Source organism: Saccoglossus kowalevskii, chromosome 21, assembly GCF_978046115.1.
Source record: "Saccoglossus kowalevskii chromosome 21, keSacKowa6.1, whole genome shotgun sequence".
In the NCBI taxonomy this organism is placed as follows: Eukaryota; Metazoa; Hemichordata; class Enteropneusta; family Harrimaniidae; genus Saccoglossus; species Saccoglossus kowalevskii.
In genome coordinates this window covers 3,228,494-3,250,081 of record NC_140661.1, presented here as the reverse complement: position 1 = coordinate 3,250,081, position 21,588 = coordinate 3,228,494, and the positions used below count along the sequence as shown (strand labels likewise).

Below are 21,588 nucleotides of genomic sequence, written 5' to 3'. Positions count from 1 at the left end.
CTCCAAGTTCACAAAAACAAATACTAGTATTTATGGTTTCCCTGGTGGTGGAGGTGTTAATGCTTTTTAACTATGAAAATTCACTAGTGTTGTTTTAACAGTCGAGTGTCAGTAATTTTTGTGATAATTTGTCACTACGATTCAACAAATTGATAAATATAGACATTAAATTCTTGTTACTATTTATGGCCCTATGTTTCCACAATATTTGATATTATGCTTGACACTAGTGTGGGAAGTAGTCTCTTCAAATTTATAAGAATTCTGATCTCGCATCATGTGGTATACATCTCCCGTACAGGTAACGGTACTACTCCAAAATGAGAGCATGTAAAATTCATGATAGTTATAAAATAAAACATAATTAAATTTTCATATTTTACATGAACAAGGTTGCAAGATTGACATATCTGTTTGCCAATTATGAGTGAGAGCAGTATTTTATTTTTAATATAAAATTTTAATATATCTTGTGACCAGTCAGAAATTCCTGCAACCCATGTAATTATAAAATTACATGTACAGTCTTTAAAGTTCATCAGTCTGAGTTGCATATTCAGTTATATTACTGGGCATTCATTATCTCCATGTCAGTTTTCAAATATTCAATAATTCAATAGTTTTTCTTCCATGCGTTGGTGTAACGTTCTTTGATATTTAATATCTTTTCAGAATTATGATAAATTTTGTCATTTATAAGGAGTAGACAGCGTAACTCATTAAGGATTGTTGATTGTCGTCTGTGTACGTCAGTATGTGATACTGTAAAACCATTTATTTTCACTATTTTGATAAGCATAATCAGTATGTTTTAATTTCACAAATTTGTCAATTTGTTCACGTAGATTTAATTTAGCAAATTTTAGTTATCAGTAATAATAGCGAAATTAAAACCCAGTGAATAATTAATGCATTTACAGTAGTCAACACCATGCACTTGTCATACTAGGCTTCCTCTATGTCCTGTATTCTTCTTAATTGGCTTAACGAATATAATGTAATAAGAATCTAACAAGAGTATTTAGACACATGTTTGTAAATAATAGGTGTATATCATATCTTTAATTACACGGTGTAATTGAAAAGATGAAATAAATAACCAATTTTCTTTGTCAAAAAATTGTCCTCAATTATTTTAGTGCAGCTGTTGCTATCCATTAACCTGGAGGTTTATTTGCTAACTCATTTGCTGGTTGTCAGACTAAAGCATATTAGTCTAATAATGTACTACTTTACATATACATGCCATGTGTATTTGCTCAAATATGTGTTATAAACAATTTTAATTATGCAAAAGACATATTCATTCGAGTTGTGGATAATTTTGTTAGCAGTGAACATTTTACTGAGGTCCCTAGGTCAGAGAGTTGCAGTGAACATTTTACTGAGGTCCCTAAGTCGGAAAGTTGCAGTGAACATTTTACTGAGGTCCCTAGGTCAGAGAGTTGCAGTGAACATTTTACTGAGGTCCCTAGGTCAGAGAGTTGCAGTGAACATTTTACTGAGGTCCCTAGGTCAGAGAGTTGCAGTGAACATTTTACTGAGGTCCCTAAGTCAGAGAGTTGCAGTGAACATTTTACTGAGGTCCCTAGGTCAGAAAGTTGCAGTGAACATTTTACTGAGGTCCCTAGGTCAGAGAGTTGCAGTGAACATTTTACTGAGGTCCCTAGGTCAGAGAGTTCCAGTGAACATTTTACTGAGATCCCTAGGTCAGAGAGTTGCAGTGAACATTTTACTGAGGTCCCTAGGTCAGAGAGTTGCAGTGAACATTTTACTGAGGTCCCTAGGTCAGAGAGTTGCAGTGAACATTTTACTGAGGTCCCTAGGTCAGAGAGTTGCAGGAAAACATTTTCTGAGGTCCTTGGCACAGGGAGTCACAGTACTTTTTGTGTAATTTCAAATACCTCTGGTGACCTTTAAATCATCAACTTGCATTCTACATGTAGCACAAAGAAATATTTTTCTATTGTAGCCCTATTTGGTATATTTAGCTATTTTTTTTATCTATGAACTACAAAATCAATGTGTGCAATAAAATATAGAAAGCCATAAAAGTAAATTATCAAATATTCATTTATTTTCATAGGAGTTGGTTTATATGCATTCATGTAACAAACAAGTAAGAAACTCCCTATCATGAAAGAAACAGTCTGAGTCTCCTGGTTAACCCTTGACAGAAGATACTGTTATGTTACATAACTCATTCTAAATTGATTTTTTTTTGTATATCTCAGCTAGACAGTCTATTTAGCATTCATGGTGACCCACTGTTAGCTGATTGTTCTGTGGCTTAGATGTGTTGATGTGGAGTTCTTTATCCTGATAAGTCTTTAATTTGCCCTTCAGTTGAGGTCATACATGTTTGCCTTAGGGCACATGGTATTATCTGTGACCATTGTTGTCGATTCTACTAAATTCGTCATTATAAGACTCTATTTATGTTTTAATCTGTTATTTTCTTTAAATAAACTATAGTTTGTGTCCATTGACATACCGGTACTGTAAACGACTTAAAATCTTGAAATTTTGTAGCAGTGAAAATTTTACTGGGGATCTTCTGACATAAAATGTTAGTGACTTTCCATATTTTTGTTTTTGGAAATAACATTAAATTATCAAAAAATTCCTAGAAGCTAAAATTCATCGATTTACTGTCCTTGTTACTTGTTGTTTATAGAATGCATAATACATGTGCAACATTTAATTATTGGTGTGCTCACCGAAAGATCATATTTTTGTCATTAATTGCCCTAGTACAAAGTAATTTGTGTAGTTTTCCCAGTAAAAAACTGCCATTGTTTTTTATATTTTATATGTATTCTACATATCTTAAAATGTTCTCATAACAGACAAAAGAATAAAATGAAATGCTTGTCATTGTGAAATAAATATGTGGACATGAAGCATGTGATATCTTAGAAAATCAGTCTTGCATTTCTTGATTGTACATTTATTTTCATTCTTAGATATAGGCTTTGCTTTTTGAAAATAGCTGGGCAGTGAGAATTGATCTAATTTTGTATGATGTTTAATTAAAAAAAAAACTAAATGTATTGGCGTAATTTTGCTCAGTATCACTAGCCTTGAAGAAAGGAAAGGTCTGTAGATCACATTTAAAATTGTAAAACAAGTGGCGATAACATAACTACATTTACAGTATTTGCTCTGTTAGTAATGTATGTGCTCAAATAATAGAGGTAATCAAAATATACTGTATTTTATTGTATTTATCTGAAACATTACCCACTGCAAAAGATCGTCCATAGGCACTTGAGCGGCCCGTTGATACCATAAAAACAAATAAGTGCGACAGAAACTATCGTGGTGGGAATTGTTTTTTTATTGCAAAATACTTTATTTTGCTTGAATTAATTTTTTCTGTAGACTTTTTGAGTGTATTTTTGATGAATTAAAGTATAGAAAAATGGGTAAATTATTTCCAAGTGCAAACAAAAATCTTATTTCTGCATGGGTAGAATAATTTCTCTTTCAAGTTCTCCAAAGTGGTACATCTAGTGCAAAAAATAGCATCTGTGTCATATACATATTGTGATTTAGTATTTATTCATCTTTATTAATTATTCATGCATGTGCAGCTATATTTGAAAATGACATGACTAATGTAGCTTTGTATATTGACACCAGCTGTTTGATCTTCACAAATGTAGCTTTCAATCATTTCTCTCTTTATGTGGGTAATGCATTTCATAATTATCAACATTGTAGATTGAAATGATTTCTGTGCATTCATACAATGCATCTTGCTTCTCAACTGTCAGCATTTCTCATTCCTATAATATTACTTTTGAGATACTTAACAGAATGCTTGTGCAGTACTCATATTCTGTAATCACATAAATGCTTACAGTATACATGTCAGTATTTATGGCAAGATGCTTAACACATTAACAAATGTATTAAACTTTAATTTAATGCTCCCCTGGGACTGTATATTATTTTACTAATGTTATTACCAAGGTAGACCTGATGTAGAAAGCTATGTCACTACCATATTCTTCAGTTGAAAGAAACCCATTTCGTTGTATAATTTATAATTTTTATACACAATTCAGCACCTGTACATTCTAAAATTGCCAGAATTTGATCGCCAGTACATGTATGTTCAGAACAGTAATCCCTCAGTGCCCCTTAATTTAAGTGGAAAGTATGGCACTCCTTCAATTTTTATACATGTTACGAAAGTAAATGCGAGTGGATTCCTGATGGTCATTGTTAGTAGACGTCTTATTAAATTACATCATTAGTTCTTTTCTCTGAAATTTTCTATATTCAATTCCTGTTCGAATTAAGTCTGAAAATGGACTACCGTACCCCCGGTAGTTTATTGAGTTCTTCCCAATTTATCTCTATCTCAGACATGGATATATAGGTTTCAATCACATCATTGTGATCCTGAATAACACTCCTGCTCCAACCCTAAGATTTGATTTGATTGATAATCATTGGGGACTATCAATGTCTGTGATTTTTTTCCCTTCTCTCCTAGACAGTCATAGACTGATATAACTCATTACATGTGCAGGATATGTGTAGGTTGAGTTACTGAAACCACATAAATATATATTACTGAAGTAAACTGAAATGCATTAACTTATTAACCATGATAATTTAAATCATTTCAAGGATGCTTAACGAATTATCCACACTCCCTTGATTGAATTCCGTTCCACAACCTATAATACGAATTGGTCACATACCCCAATACATTGCCAATCATTTCAGCAAAACACTTGATGCTTATTTCAAGTTAGTAGTTTTCCTTTCCCGTATGATAACTCCCTCTCTTACCACACTGACACTATCTCACTTTCCTGACGATTAAATCACCATTCAAATGCAAATTAACCACTACTATGAGATCTCAGACAAATGTGAAGTATAATATATTGATTCAGATATTTTTCTTATCTTCTTCAAAATTGATAAGACTGGAACGTAAAAAATGACCTTTGCAGCACATAGCAGCACATAAAATGAGACAAATCAATGTATGCTCTGAAGAAATGCATCGTTTCATTTGATAGATCCTATTTAATTGTAAATTACTTGAACTACTATATATTTAACTGCCCCGACGGTTTTTATCACAAAAATCACATTTTTAGGTCTCTATGGATCTCGCTGACCTTTTATCCAATTTATCTGAAACCTGGATTTGAATCAAGTTGACATTTACCGATCCTTTATTTGTTTGTACGCTTTGACGTATTTGCTGCTGAAAGTCACTCTTTTCATTTGTATGAATTCAGAATAATCACTGTGAAGCAACAGCCGCAACAGTGATTGGTTCATTGCACTCACTGCAATTTGACTTTTGACCTTGCTGCTGTGTACTTTCTATGATAACTTTCTATATACATCAGAAATATGATCTCAGATGTTCACCTCATGATTTATTCCTTTTATTCATTACCAGGATATTTGCTTTTCAAGTCATTTTTCAACTGATAAATTTCAAGTTTTGTATTTGATGATATGGTCTGATCTCTACTTTAACATTTTTCTCAAATTAATTGCGCTTCACATTGTCTGATATTTTCTAAACTGATGGCACACTTTAATTCTAAGATGAGAACTTGTGATGTTTCTGTTCTGTAGCCTAATATAGATATTTTTAGATGTAGACGAAGATATTCTAAAATTCCCGGAATACTCTACTGCAAGACCATTGTACAAGAATCCCACTTACCTTCCGAAATGAGTTTACCATGATCTGCTTGCTAATCAAACACTCTATAAATATATCTTGATGGAATTCAAATGCTTAGGGGGCCAACATTTAAATATCAGGTTTCTTAGGTGCCATATACTGTAAATATCAGGTTTCTTAGGGGGCCTTACATTGTAAATATTGGGTTTCTTAGGGGCCCTTACTCTGTAGATAACAGGTCCTGCATCTGTTTTAGAAATTCAAATTTTCTTGTAATTGCCCTTTTTCTTGAAAAAAATGATACCATGGTAATACAATTACTTTGATTTCTCAACTATGTTATTCAATTATCCCCTTACAGAAATTATTATATTTACAATTTCAATTCACCATGTGGAATATTCTTTCTGAACATAGCAAAATTGGTGTGTTTAAATAATTTTACTTCATCAAAGTGTGTAATTCGGTAAATCTGGTGACAATTTTGATGGAACGCCATTTATAAGACATGTGAAACAGCACTTTGATACTTTGGTACTTTGAGTGATAGTTACTTCGGCAAAATATTAAAACATTTGCCACAAAATCCTGAAATTGCAGAAAAATTTGTGAAGTGAAAGCAAAAGTTTACTTGTTAACCATACAGTTGCATGATAATAAGATTCCTTTATTGGTGTTGTTTTGTCTAGTGTTTCACAAATTTTGTTGACAAGTTTTAACCCTAAAGATTAAATTTCAATCTTGTCATGTGTGAACTGATTGTGTCTACTAATAATTGACTAGTTTGAAATTCAATTTGTGACAGCTTGGCAATATATCAATGTCATATCCCAAGTCTTACCACATGAATGGCTTGACATGCAATACCAATATACTTCTCACATATTTACTGCTAGCCAAGCATATGCATAGTGAATATGTCAGGTATTTTAAATGGCTTAACTTTTATTTTCCTTATTACTATTCAGCAATAAGGACAATGAAACCCAGATAAATGTTACTTGGTGAAGTGTATTTTTTATTTTTCACTTGCTACTGAATTTAAAATTAAATGAATATTCATGTAATGCAAAATTGTCTAAATAAACCCAGTGCATGATACTAATGTAACCCCGAAACACAGATAAACATATTGTAATCTCCCCTGTGTGTCACTTTAATGCAAATAGATTCCATCATAGATGAGAGGTGAGAGGTCAATAGATTGCTACATGTGATGGGGGTCACATTGGCACTTCAGTGTGAAATCCCAAGATTACATACATGTATAAATCCATCAACATTGCAACAACAAAAAATAACAATTTGTCCTTTTATGAATTTCTAATCCATATTTATATCTAAATGTATTTTAAATCATCACAATTTTAACACATTACAGACAACACAAATTCTACTACATACATTAAAGCTGAGACTGAAATTATTTTCAATATTATGAGGTGTAGATATTCATTGCAAAGAACAGTCATATCCCAAGTACCTGTAATGCATGACAAAATATTACAAATTACTAGTACCAAATTTGTAATAAGGTTTCTGCAAATTACACTCAGTGTTCTCCCCAGAAAAATGTATCAGAGTGGTGGCTAATTTGCATGTAATTTGCATAACATTAGCGTTTGTCTGAAGATAAAGAAAACAATAATGACAGGCTTGCATGGATGAAAATGTGTCTTTATTTTTTAACAAATTTATGTAGAAGATTAAGGTAGAGATGCAGTTTATTTGTGAATTTCAATCAAAAATAGTTTTTTTCATTTTTCATATAGATTTTTATCTAGAGAACATTCTGTGAAAATTTGATCAATGAATTCTTATTGGAACACCGTTAAAATTGCTGGTTATTTTCTGATTAAAAATAAAAAACACTCACACGTGGCAATGTTTATGTCCAATTGCCTAATTTGCATGAGTAAGCAAATAACAGGACCTTTGATTGACAATATGCAAATCGCGATTGTACGGGTCATTCAATCACGCGCATGTGCAATTATTCTCAAATCAGTTTTCGCTCGCTAGCAAACCAAACATTATATTTCCTCGGCGTTTTTTCCTAATTTTTATCATTACATTATGCGTGGCGTAAAAAGAAAGAGAGGTAGAAAGAAGATTCAGAAGATTTCTATGTCGGAAGAGGCAAAATCTACACTGAAGGCATCAGACCGCCGAACGAAAAACAAAATCGATGAGAGCGTCCAAACGTGACTGTCCTTGGAGGCGTGAATCCGAGTTTCTGATTGACTGGGAGATTTTATTTTTAAATAATTGTTCTCAAAAAATAAACTGAGCATGTGAAGAATAATTTAACATTGTTTACCGTGATAGCAACTCATTGTCGAAACGAAGCTTACCCATTCACGCTAGTCACAATAAACATCATACTCTTGAATAGGCGTCAATGACTACGGTAAAACTTAGACTCTATTTTAGGCGTCAGGAATGATTGAAATGTCCGAAAATGAAGTCAAAATACACCTTAAAAGTCCCGTTTTATTTTTTTCTAAATCCCATCCCGAATTTACGGCAGAATCTGGTCCCTCAAATAAGGGACACGTGAGCTTTGATTCTAATCGGGAGATACAAACTTTCACGTATCTTTTGTACTTCGATCATTCGCAAGTTTTGCTAGGTGGTGCGAGACAGCTTCGTTCGTAACCGGATGAACTCCGTGAAATGAAACAACTGACGATGCTAAAATAAATTGCAGAGGTACGCTAAAATTAATTGAAAACAAGCAAATAATTTCAATGAAAAATTAATCACAGAGAGAGGTAACTTGATACATTAACAACTCTTTTGACCTACATGTATTAGTTTTGTGCTGACCGTTTCTCCGTGTCTGATGTTTTGTTTTCCTTGTCATAATACTTACTGATTGATGACTTTGTTTTGATTTTGATTTTTTTAGCCTACAACTCGGACACGACCTTTGCTTTTACCGTGAAAAATGGGGAAGTTTACGTCAATTTGACGGACGATCCATTTTTTTCAAAACTAACGAAACACACTGTCTAGCATCCCCATTTTTTCATTTGCTGATTTCTATTCAGAAAAATTCGACCGCTCGAAAATGCACCTTAATTTTGCACTCAAAAACATGTCAGATTTCCAAAATCAATTATTTAAAAACCCGTCGAAATTTTAGAATTTTTACTATATGTGCTGGAGCTCTCTTCTTGCAGACGACCGTCGCTGATAGTACAACAGCATGTTTTGTACGTGTATCCGTGCGCTGATTTCCCGAGACTGTCTTAGAAAATCCCTGAGTAGGGCGTACCAAAATCGAAAACAAAATAAAAACAATAAAAAATTGCCTCCTTAAAAAACGAACAGAATTCAAATATTTCTTTTAACAAATATGTTGCAGTGGGAAAAATAGGATTGGAAACGCTGAACAAAACTTCTGTGCCTCGCGTTTCAATTCTAGGGTTACGCGATTATTCATTACTGTGCGTTCGCTTCCTGGAGTTGGTTCTTAATACTACATAAAAATCATCGAGGATAAATAATTTAATATCTCACTTTGTACTCTTCACGGTAAACCATAGACTCTGAAATACTCGTAGATTTTTTATTGAAAATACATCGAAGAGAAGCCATGATGTTTTGGTTGTGATAAAAGGTCACCTTCTTAGGACCGCCCCCTGTTTAAGAATTCATGAAATGACGTCATATTTACCGGGCATTGCCACGTGTTTTTACCGACCCCATCAAAACACTGGTACGAATGACGTGTTTCTGATTTATATATTCGAGAGCAGTTGTTCTGATTCAACGATTTTACATCAAATGTCTATTTCTATACGTTAACTTTCAATTTCAATAGTCTAGAAAGTCTGACGAAGTATGACAAAGCAGTAATTCCCGGTTGAACGCGCAAATATGCAAATTAGCCTTTTTCTCGTCTTCTATTTTTAGTGAATTCTTGGGTTTTAATTTAAAATAGCTGATAGACGCTTTGGCCATTTGCCTTGAAATTTTCACACATTATTGACAAGGTGCTCCCCCTTCAAAATGCGTCCGGGCAGTTTATTACGGCGAGTGGAACAAAAATAACAAGTCCGCAATTAATATAGATTTATAAATTATGCAAAAATAGAAAATAGTGAACTTTGAGGTCATGCTGTGCGATTTTGATAGCCGTTAGAGAGATGAGCAGACGCATTTGAATTAGTAGTATACCAAGGTATCCAGTGATGTAATTTTACCCACAAACGGACTTGAAGTTTTTAAGCTAATTTTTTTTAAACAACTTTTGCCCAAAAAAGCATATTTTTGACCCAAAATCAAAAACGCATTCTGGATATTCAAAATAAAGACAAGTTTCACAAAGTTTGTATAATAAGCTTTCAGAAAATATATAACATGTTGGATATATAATACTATCTTCATTGTCTAATTACTCAATTAAAAAGCTTGCCAAATAAACTGCATCTCTACCTTAAATGAATCTGCTGCTGTGTGATTTCTATGTAATGTTGATTCTTCGGACTTTCATGGAAGCCCAGTGATCTGCAGCTTTTGAGAACGCCGTGATTTTCTTTGCTTCCCACTTCTATTAAATGACATGGCCTTCTTGTGCATCTCCGAGTGTGCGTGTTTATCGATAGCATATTTCGTAATATTTATACATGGCATAGAATTCCATACCAAAGAACTATTTCTGGATGTTTTTAAGTTGAATTTTCCACATATGTGACACAGCATTCCTAAAAGATAAGAAATAGGAGCGAATCAATACTTGTATTTAAAAAATATCGTCACGATCAACACGAAAATAAACAAATTGCTGCCATTTTGAAAAGTCGCTAAACTTAAAAATTGCCACGATAAACTTTACCCAACTATTTCAAAACACAATACTAGTATTAGTTACTTTGATAAATCGTAGCCAACAATTTTTGAACTGCCAGAAAGAAGGTCGTTTCCAAAAAATTTTTTCGACGAACGGCAAAAAATGAAGCCATACAAAAATTTACTAAACTAGGTCAAAACTCGCTTCCAAGTAAAACGCTACAAATAAATACCTTTGCCATCGGATGTTTCTCTCAGCCACGTATATTTTGTTGTCCATTGTGCATCAAATCTAGAGTTTATTTTTTTGCACTTTTCGTTGTAACATCATCTTGGACACGTTTAGTACCACTGCCGACAGGGGTACCGGTGACCGCGTTGCTGGTGGGTTTATCGCTCGCAACCAGGGGCCCAGCAGGGCGTTCTACGCGGAACCACAACGTAATATTTCTGCTGTTTGACATCGTTGCTTCTTCCAGCCAAATATGCTACTGAGAAAATACTCGCTATTACCCCAATTAAATAGGGCGAAAGTGTTTATTGTCGAAGTACGAAGCTGTATTAGTCCATTGTCTTTGCGTAAGCACTGACATGTTTCCATTCACACCTGATTTGGCTCACAGTACCGGACGCTGATGACGCTGACTAACAGATTCGCACGTGTATTAACAAGCTAAAACAAAGAGTAACAGGAAATGCCACAGAGTAGCGGGCAATCTCTCAGAGTAGCGGCATAAATAATGGAGTAGCGGCCCCGCTACGCTAAAACGCTTTGGGGAGAATTAAATAGGGCGAAAGTGTTTATTGTCGAACTACGAAGCTGTATTAGTCCATTGTCTTTGCGTAAGCACTGACATGTTTCCATTCACACCTGATTTGGCTCACAGTACCGGACGCTGATGACGCTGACTAACAGATTCGCACGTGTATTAACAAGCTAAAACAAAGAGTAACAGGAAATGCCACAGAGTAGCGGGCAATCTCTCAGAGTAGCGGCATAAATAATGGAGTAGCGGCCCCGCTACGCTAAAACGCTTTGGGGAGAACACTGACACTACCATATTTCGGGGCTTAACTTCACAGAGGAAGGTAATTGCCTAGATGTCTCGTGTGATAATATTTGTCCCCTATGAAATTTAGAAATATTGCCACAGTTTCAATGAATGCAGGACAATTACAATCTTTACATTTTAAATGAGTGCCCTTAAAGTTCAAACAAACACTTCCATATTTTATTTATCAGTAGTGTACATGCTTTTATAAATCAAAAAATGGTCAAAAGATGTTGTATTTTAAGACCTTGCTTTTTAAGGGCAAATGATTATGCACCCATCACTACCAAATCAAGACCCAGAAGAGCTAATTATAACTCTCCAAATCTTTACGATTTGAAGGGATTTTAATAACATAGTTTCCTAATCGCGTGCATTACCCTCTTCAGATGAACCATTTTTAGCACCCAAGCCATTTTCAAAATGCAAGGTCTGATTTTAATTACTGTAAAATACTTTATTATTATTTTTCAGTGAAAGGACTTTTTGGGTGTTTTGTTTGGAATTTTTCACTGATTTCTGATGAGATGAATGTAAAATATATTTAATGGATTTTATTTTCACTGAATTTTTGCTGTTTGTATTTCTGTACAGAGTTGATTTTACCAAATTGGATTCATGGTATTAATAGTGTATAAGTGTATAGGTAAAATTTCAAAAACAAGCACAGACATGTGCATTAATTAGTTAATAATATACTGTACCATATACGTGTGGGGTGTTGTGATTCAGGAAAGAGATCCTTTTATCCCCCACCCCTAACACTAACCCCTACCCTTTAGCAATCCCCAATTAAATTGTATATGTCCCTCCTAAGGACACATACATGTAGTTATCTAAAGCGGCATATACAATTGAATTGGGGGGCTGGGAGTGAGGGTAGGAGTTAGGATTGGGGGAGGGGTACAAAAGTAACACTTTCCATATAATATATTGAATATAAATAAAAACTATCATGCTAATGTAATGCAATTGTGCTTGACAGCCATTATGTGAAAACCACACAATTTTGGTGTTACTTGGTGATATTTAATGTGTTTTTCATTGGGTAGAGGATTACTTCTGATAGCATGCAAGCAGGTACAAAAATAGCAACATGAAATATTACAGTTTTTAAAACTTATTTTCACAATTTGATCACATTTACAAGTCAATGTAATTCCCATAGTTATCCCACAGTAAAATGTTCACTGCTTACAAAATTGTATTATTTTCTTAATTCTCTTTTGATATTTATGCAAGAGTTGATTTACAGATGTATGATTTAGAGCAATGTACATGGTGTCCTTATTGAATGTCACAAAAGTTTGGATGTACAGTACCATCTGTTTCTACCAGGGTTAAAAGGTCAAGAAAACCTAAACATTTAGACTAATTGTAAATGATATATATACAAGCCACTAAATGTTCATAGCATATCATAACTAAATATACAGCTCAGTATTGTCACTCAAGATTAATTACAATGGAGGTATTCTGTCTATGACCTCCATGTTGCAAGCATATACATATAACACTGTCTTCCTCCAAGTTATGAACATGCACAGGGTTGCATTATCTTACAGGCTTAGGTTGGTTCAGAGGGTTGTGAGTTTGTAAAATAAACTATGCATACTATAGTCCTGTTAGTTCATATTGACATATGTTTGAGAGCAAGTTAGTGCTTGATTTACTTAAAAGTAAATATTTACATTCAGCTGGCATTCAGTTCCATCTGGAAGTGGTATATGTAATTCAATTCACCATGCTCTCATTACTGCACATTCCTATTATGGTTTGCCACTATGAAGTCTAAAACTATTTGGTTCAAGTCTAAATTGTATCAGTTTTTTCATGCATTTGTAGTTATTGCGATTTAGGTATTTTTGTTTGAAATTAGTACAATTGGCTGATAAAAGCATCTAAAAAAAGTATGTGTGAATGTGATAAGCTTATATCTTGCCCACATTATCGACAACTTTTTAAATGTGAATACATATACCAGTAAACCCAATCATGCAGGTTATAATTATATCTCCATGACCCAATGTAACCTGTTTGTTGGCTTCATTAATCAATTGTATGATATGATATGATAGAATTGTATTTGAAATGTATATGTATCAAAGAAATCCTGACTGATGTCCAATGATAACAAAAACAAAACAAGACAAGTTTCAGGACAACAAAACTTGCAGAACTAAAACATGTTCAAATCTTCCAACTTTGGGGCATACATGTACAGATGTGCAAAGAATCTAGACCTACAGTATGCTATTTGATTTGACAATTATTAAAATATAAAATGTAATGTTTCTCATCCCCTACTGCATTGCATTTTCCTTGTATATTCATATTGATATTAGGACTGTAATAGTATTTTTCTTAAGAGAAGTATTAAGTTTACTGTGTAACGATCACTAGGTCAAAATTTCTTCTAATCCCTTGATGAATAACTAAAGAACCCACAATTTAAATGTTCACTGTCTTAGTGAAATTAAAGTGTGTTTCTGTATTTTGTCATGAAATCACACCAACTTTAACATGTGTAGTGTGCAGATTTAACACATGCTTTTACTAATTGGTGAAATGATTAGAAAGCCAATTCTCTGATAATTGAACATTGGAACCCCAATGTTGTAGACAAACAAATTGTCAGTTCCTCTTCACTTCCTCATTGGGACTCGCTCGCTACATGAAAATACGCATGTTGGGGATGTACATGTACTCTTAGCACAACCTGCACTTTACAAATACATGTACAAATAATTATAGCATATGTACATTATAGGTACATAAACACATGCACATTTTTTGAGAAGATGAAATAATTCCTGCTCGCAGCGAATTGTGATCATTTTTGGTTTGCTGCGCTTACGTGGTTCAATAAATTGAATTCCATACTTTGAAATGAATAACAAATATACAAGTATAGAGTCATGTTTTGTGTTTGTAACTGTTCCTACGATCCATGTTATTACAGGACATATCCAGCTGCAGACAAGGGACATGTATAGCGCTTGTATATAAATGTACCAGGGGTAAAATTCTTTCTTGCGATGTGATGCATGTGACAGTTGTTCATATTACCTACATACATACATACATACATATATATATATCAAACTCTCATTGTTCCAATGTTTATTGAGTGTTTTCTCTGAGCTTGTGTGAACAAATCTGAAAAAGCAGAAGAAAATTTGAGAAATGTGATATCAGCAGTTGACCCACTTTATCTTTGTCTCTGGCTATTCTTGTCCTTTCCTTTCTAAATGTATTGTATTTCAAAAAAAACAAATTATCATACTTTGGGTATGTTGACTAAAATAATTTGTATATTGTATGAAGTATACTTGAAATGTTTGAAGATTAATATTTTCTGAAATTAAGTTACATCTACTAAGCACAGAGTAAATGTTTATGGAGGCCTCTGTGTTGGTAGTGGATCAGTCAGTACCGATGTTTTATACAAATGGCCTCCATGATAACACAGGATAAACACTGGATGCAATACAATCGTTTTGCTTTTTGTTACTGGGGCCCTGGGTATGCTGTGATGTACCATGTTCCTCATCCTGCGTCAATAGGAATTGCATTTGACACAGTGAAAGTGGCTAATGACTATAATCTAAATTACATATATTAAAATATTTTCTGAACTTGCGAAAATGTTGTCTCGTGTGGTTTACAGTAATTGTTTAAGTATGTGCTTTGGGTTATGAGTTTCTGATAGTATGGTCACGCTGTGTATGGAATTTTAAATGACACAGGGTTAGGAACTGAAAGTAGGCAGTCTTAAGCTGTAGCATGCACACGTCATGGGTTTCGACAGTCATTTCATAGGTTAAACAGAAAGTAAATTTGGAATCAAACACATGTGTATTTATTTGCTCTATTAGTGGTACATATGCTTACGTGTATGGTTAAAAAAAATTGGTCCTATTTTTATTGAGCTAGTATACTAAAAATGCAATTGTTGGTTGCTTTATATGTGCTTTTATTTGGAGACATATGGTAAATTTATTTGCTCTATTATTACAATGTAGCTTATATATCTATGCAAATAACTAAGGTATGTTTATGGCCAAAATAAGCCATACATGTACATATAATGAAGATTCAGCATATATTTTTTGGGTTCAGGTATGCTACTAATAGAGCAAATATGGTATTTGTTAAATTACAACATAGCTGATTAAAGAAAAACTGTCATTGCACTGTGTGCTTGTCACTGCTCCAGAAGGGCGATAATAGGTCTTAAAATGACCCCCAAAGGTCACACATCCTGGCACTTTCTGACCCCTAAAGGTCACACATCCTGGCACTTTATGGAGGCACCAATAATTTCTATTATCATGTTAATCTGTAAACTCTAATGACAACTGCTTGCATTGTTAAATTTGATGCCATAGTTTACCAGGTTGTGTGACAACTTGGGGTTTGCATAATACCTATTTGGCGTTCTGCTAAAATTGTTGCATACAGAAATGTACATGTTACATTTCTTGTTATTGAAATGGCTGATGACATCATGGTGCTGCATGGATTACTTGCTTAAACAGATTAAAATGTATTTGTGTTCGTGTATGAATGCAACTTTGGTGCTTTTGCTGGTGGTATTTTCATATCATTCTCTCTTTTGTGCAGCTTTTTTTTTTGAAAGTTAGAATCCTGCATGATTTATGCTCAATGTAGTTTACCATTGCTAGTACACATACCTTATTTTTAACTTGAGCACTGAGAGAAGAATTTGAAATTTAACAGACCATCTATTCATTATACTGATAGCCACACCAACACTATTGTTTGCTCCATTCAAATAAAGTGAAGTTGCAAATATATGATGCATACTTGACAATTGTGGTTAATTTCAAATTCTTATTGGTGCATTTATTTGTAACTTTAATGCACTCTTATTAATATTGTAAACCATTAAAATTTCAGACTGTCTGCGACTTTGAGGCAGTCCCTAAAAAATGGTTCATAGTACACTGTATTTTCGGGGGCGGAGCTACATACGTCACAGAACGTTCCACGTTGCTAAGATGCATATTACTGTATTTATATGGGCTCTGTACGAGCTGCTGTAGAACGTCAGTCAAAGAGCCGGTGAAAATAACTAAATTTGAGAAAACTTTGATGTAATCCTGGCCAACCAAGTTCATATATGTTGCACATGTAGGGGGTAATCTTGTTGCCCTGTTCAGGACCTTAACCTCAACAACTATACCAAAGCACCGTTTTCTGGGAGTTTTCAGCCTTTGTTTTACCATGATGGTTGCTAGGTGGTGAAAATACCCGTATGTCTGCCTCCGAGAATAGCTTTGTATGTGGAATGGAGTGTGCAGATATGAGTTGACATACATCTAAGGGATTGCATTAGCTATTTATGTCACGATGCATCTACTGGGACATGTAATTTATAATGTATTGTCTTGTCTTTTGAAATGACAAATGGCAATTCTTGTTTCTCTCTTTGGTAATTCGGAATGCAGACTTTGTAGTTAATGCAAGCCCTGCTATACCTTACATATAGCCATACCTACTTTCAAGTAATTGAATTACACATGTAGTATGCAGTTGTGATTGCCAGCCTACTGATCTATTTTTAGCACACTCATCTTCTCACATGGTAATTGAGGTTTGACATCTATACTGGACCCTTGGTCAAAGGCTAAAAAAATAATTGCCATGACCAAACAGGCGGGCACTCATGATTTTTCACTGTGTCATCTGTTTTATAAAAATGTATAAAGTATGACAAATACATGACACTAAAAACAAAGAAAACCTTGTTTTTCACCGTGTCATCCGTGTTACAATAATGTATAAAGTATGACCATCACATGACACTACAAAACAAAGAAAACCCAAGGCTGGTTTCAGGTAGATCTCAAACTGCATTAAATATATCAGTGTACATGTATGTAGGTATTGATTCTACATTGAAATTATTACATTTTTCTCTTTTACCAGTATTTGAAAGACACAGAGAAATGACGTTGAGTCAGCTGAGCTGTATTTTTGTTTCTACCTTGCCATACTTTTACTTGTGTGTTTGATTGCTAAACATATAGTCTAGTTGTTGTCTATGTCTGCTTTGAACATTATAATGCTAGATACTGATAACCAGAGTTTTATCACATGCAAGTCTGTTCATAGCCATTATTTTAGAAGCTTTGAAAGCTCTTCTGTGACGTAAACTGAGAGACCAACATGTTCAAACCGAAAATGCACCATGTATCAAAATTACTTTTACTTGCTAAAGTTGTGAATTCATGCAAGCAATCCTGCTATGTACATGTAGATAAATAGTCCTGTTTGAGGATAGCATCATGCTCAGTAATACCGTTTTATTGTAAAAAAAAAGGGGGGGGGGGTATTTTTCGAGGCAAAATCGTAAAAGCAAAAATGTTTGATTCTGTCCCAAAAAAATTTTTATATAAATACATGTTGGCAGAACCCTACGATATCCTCAAATAGCCTACATCTACATGTATTAATATTCTTCATGAAAATATTTCATTCCCTCCTTTTAGATAAGCACACATGATACTAAAATTAATTATCACAGGGTAATGTGCTGTCATCTCAAGGGAGAATGAAATGACTCATTTTTCAGGAGTAATTCGGGATATTTAAACATGTCATTGCTCTTAATTCAAACCCAGTATCAAGATTCCAGTTCATTTTCCAGATTTGTAAATAGTTGAGATTGAGAGCAGTCTTGCATAATCTGGGGGAGTTTTAGTAGCATTTGACATGAACTCTTGTAGAATTCAAAAAAATATTAAAACTAGTCAAGTGATTATGATGCATTTTGATGATTTTAATTTTCACTGGTTATCAATATTTGGTATGCTGTGCGTTAAACTATGCCATTGTTTGTCCTGTTTATTTAGTTTCTATAGTTTTCTACATACTAACTGTGGGGATTGATGAATGCATGGCAATTCTGACTGGTGTATGTGTATAGTTGTTAGTTACTTGGCCATAGTACTTCTAGTTGTCACCCTTCCTAAAAGTTTTCACTCTTTAAATAAACCTGTTATACATTGCCACCAAATTTTTACCACACAAAGTGTTCTATAATTGCATAATTTGTAGACCTGCAAATGTTGACTTACAAATGCTGTAAATTAAACATTGAAAATATGGCTATGTATATCATGTTTTGTATCCAGTTGAGTGATTTAGCTGGTACTATATTTACTAAGGATAAATAAAGATCTTGTTTCTTTTTTCTGCCAATGAATTTGCAGTCAGCCACTCAGTCAGAACTTTTAATTTGCAGTCAGCTTCTCAGTCAAAACTTTCCTTTTGTAGTCAGCTTCTCAGTCAAAACTTTCCTTTTACAGTCAGCTTCTCAGTCAAAACTTTCCATTTGCAGTCAGGCACTCAGAACTTTTTATTTGCAGTCAGCCAGCCAGCCACTTCGTCAAAACTTTTTATTTGCAATCAGCTACTCACTCAGAACTTTCTATTTGCAGTCAGCCACTCAGTCAGAACTTTCTATTTGCAGTCAGCCACTCAGTCAGAACTTTCTATTTGCAGTCAGCCACTCAGTCAGAACTTTCTATTTGCAGTCAGCCACTCAGTCAGAACTTTCTATTTGCAGTCAGCCACTCAGTCAGAACTTTTCTTTTGCAGTCAGCTTCTCACTCAGAACGTTCTATTTGCAGTCAGCTTCTCACTCAGAACTTTCTATTTGCAGTCAGCCACTAAGTCAGAACTTTTCTTTTGCACTCAGCCACTCACTCAGAACTTTCTATTTGCAGTCAGTTTCTTGGTCAGAACTTTCCATTTGCAGTCAGCTACTCAGTCAAAACTTTCCATTTGCAGTCAGCCACTCAGTCAGAACTTTCCATTTGCAGTCAACTTCTCAGTCAAAACTTTCCATTTGCAGTCAGCTTCTCAGTCAAAACTTTCCATTTGCAGTCAGCTACTCAGTCAGAACTTTCCATTTGCAGTCAGCTTCTCAGTCAAAACTTTCTTTTTGCAGTCAACTTCTCAGTCAAAACTTTCCTTTTGCAGTTAGCTTCTCAGTCAAAACTTTCCATTGCAGTCAGCTTCTCAGTCAAAACTTTCTTTTTGCAGTCAGATTCTCAGTCAAAACTTTCCATTTGCAGTCAGCTTCTCAGTCAAAACTTTCCATTGCAGTCATCTTCTCAGTCAGAACTTTCTATTTGCAGTCAGCTTCTCAGTCAAAACTTTCCATTGCAGTCAGCTTCTCAGTCAAAACTTTCCTTTTGCAGTCAGCTTCTCAGTCAAAACTGTCCTTTTGCAGTCAGCTTCTCAGTCAGAACTTTCCATTTTCAGTCAGCTACTCAGTCAAAACTTTCCATTTGCAGTCAACTTCTCAGTCAAAACTTTCCATTTGCAGTCAACTTCTCAGTCAAAACTTTCTATTTGCAGTCAGCTTCTCAGTCAAAACTTTCCTTTTGCAGTCAGCTTCTCAGTCAAAACTTTCCTTTTGCAGTCAGCTTCTCAGTCAAAACTTTCCTTTTGCAGTCAGCTTCTCAGTCAAAACTTTCCATTTGCAGTCAGCTTCTCAGTCAAAACTTTCCATTTGCAGTCAGCTTCTCAGTCAGAACTTTCCATTTGCAGTCAGCTACTCAGTCAAAACTTTCCATTTGCAGTCAGCCACTCAGTCAGAACTTTCCATTTGCAGTCAGCTACTCAGTCAGAACTTTCCATTTGCAGTCAGCTTCTCAGTCAGAACTTTCTATTTGCAGTCAGCCACTCAGTCAGAACTTTCCATTTTCAGTCAGCTACTCAGTCAGAACTTTCCATTTACAGTCAGCTACTCAGTCAAAACTTTCCATTTGCAGTCAGCTACTCAGTCAGAACTTTCCATTTTCAGTCAGCTACTCAGTCAGAACTTTCCATTTGCAGTCAGCTACTCAGTCAAAACTTTCCTTTTGCAGTCAACTTCTCAGTCAAAACTTTCCTTTTGCAGTCAGCTTCTCAGTCAAAACTTTCCTTTTGCAGTCAGCTACTCAGTCAAAACTTTCCTTTTGCAGTCAGCTTCTCAGTCAAAACTTTCCATTTTCAGTCAGCTACTCAGTCAGAACTTTCCATTTTCAGTCAGCTACTCAGTCAGAACTTTCCATTTGCAGTCAGCTACTCAGTCAGAACTTTCCATTTTCAGTCAGCTTCTCAGTCAAAACTTTCCATTTGCAGTCAGCTTCTCAGTCAAAACTTTCTTTTTGCAGTCAGCTTCTCAGTCAAAACTTTCCTTTTGCAGTCAGCTTCTCAGTCAAAACTTTCTTTTTGCAGTCAGCTTCTCAGTCAAAACTTTCCATTTGCAGTCAGCTTCTCAGTCAAAACTTTCCTTTTGCAGTCAGCTTCTCAGTCAAAACTTTCCTTTTGCAGTCAGCTTCTCAGTCAGAACTTTCCATTTGCAGTCAGCTTCTCAGTCAAAACTTTCCATTTGCAGTCAGCTACTCAGAACTTTCCATTTGCAGTCAGCTTCTCAGTCAGAACTTTCCATTTGCAGTCAGCTACTCAGAACTTTCCATTTGCAGTCAGCTTCTCAGTCAGAACTTTCCATTTGCAGTCAGCTACTCAGTCAAAACTTTCCATTTGCAGTCAGCTTCTCAGTCAAAACTGTATTTTTGCAGTCAGCTTCTCAGTCAAAACTTTCCATTTGCAGTCAGCTTCTCAGTCAAAACTTTCCATTTGCAGTCAGCTTCTCAGTCAAAACTTTCCATTTGCAGTCAGCTTCTCAGTCAGAACTTTCCATTTGCAGTCAGCTTCTCAGTCCAAACTGTATTTTTGCAGTCAGCTACTCAGTCAAAACTTTCCATTTGCAGTCAGCTTCTCAGTCAGAACTTTTCATTTGTAGTCAGCTACTCAGTCAAAACTTTCCATTTGCAGTCAGCTTCTCAGTCAGAACTTTTCATTTGTAGTCAGCCACTCAGCTTTGTGCAGTCAGTAGAGCTGCATTTCAACATTTCATGAAAAGAGAAACATTTTTTTTTTCCATCCTGGTTGTACTCTATAATTGTATATCTTTATAGTTTGCTTGATAAACCTATTTCACTTTTGTACAAACAAGTTGGTACATGTATTGGTTCACAATAATAT

At 34.7% G+C, this 21,588-nt stretch overlaps 1 protein-coding gene across 2 annotated transcripts in view; it reads left to right on the top strand.

Annotated features, from left to right (window-relative positions):
• The window catches only part of LOC100374723 (uncharacterized), a 59,404-nt gene that overhangs the window by 1,126 nt on the left and 36,690 nt on the right, over positions 1 to 21,588 (top strand). The window lies entirely within an intron of this gene.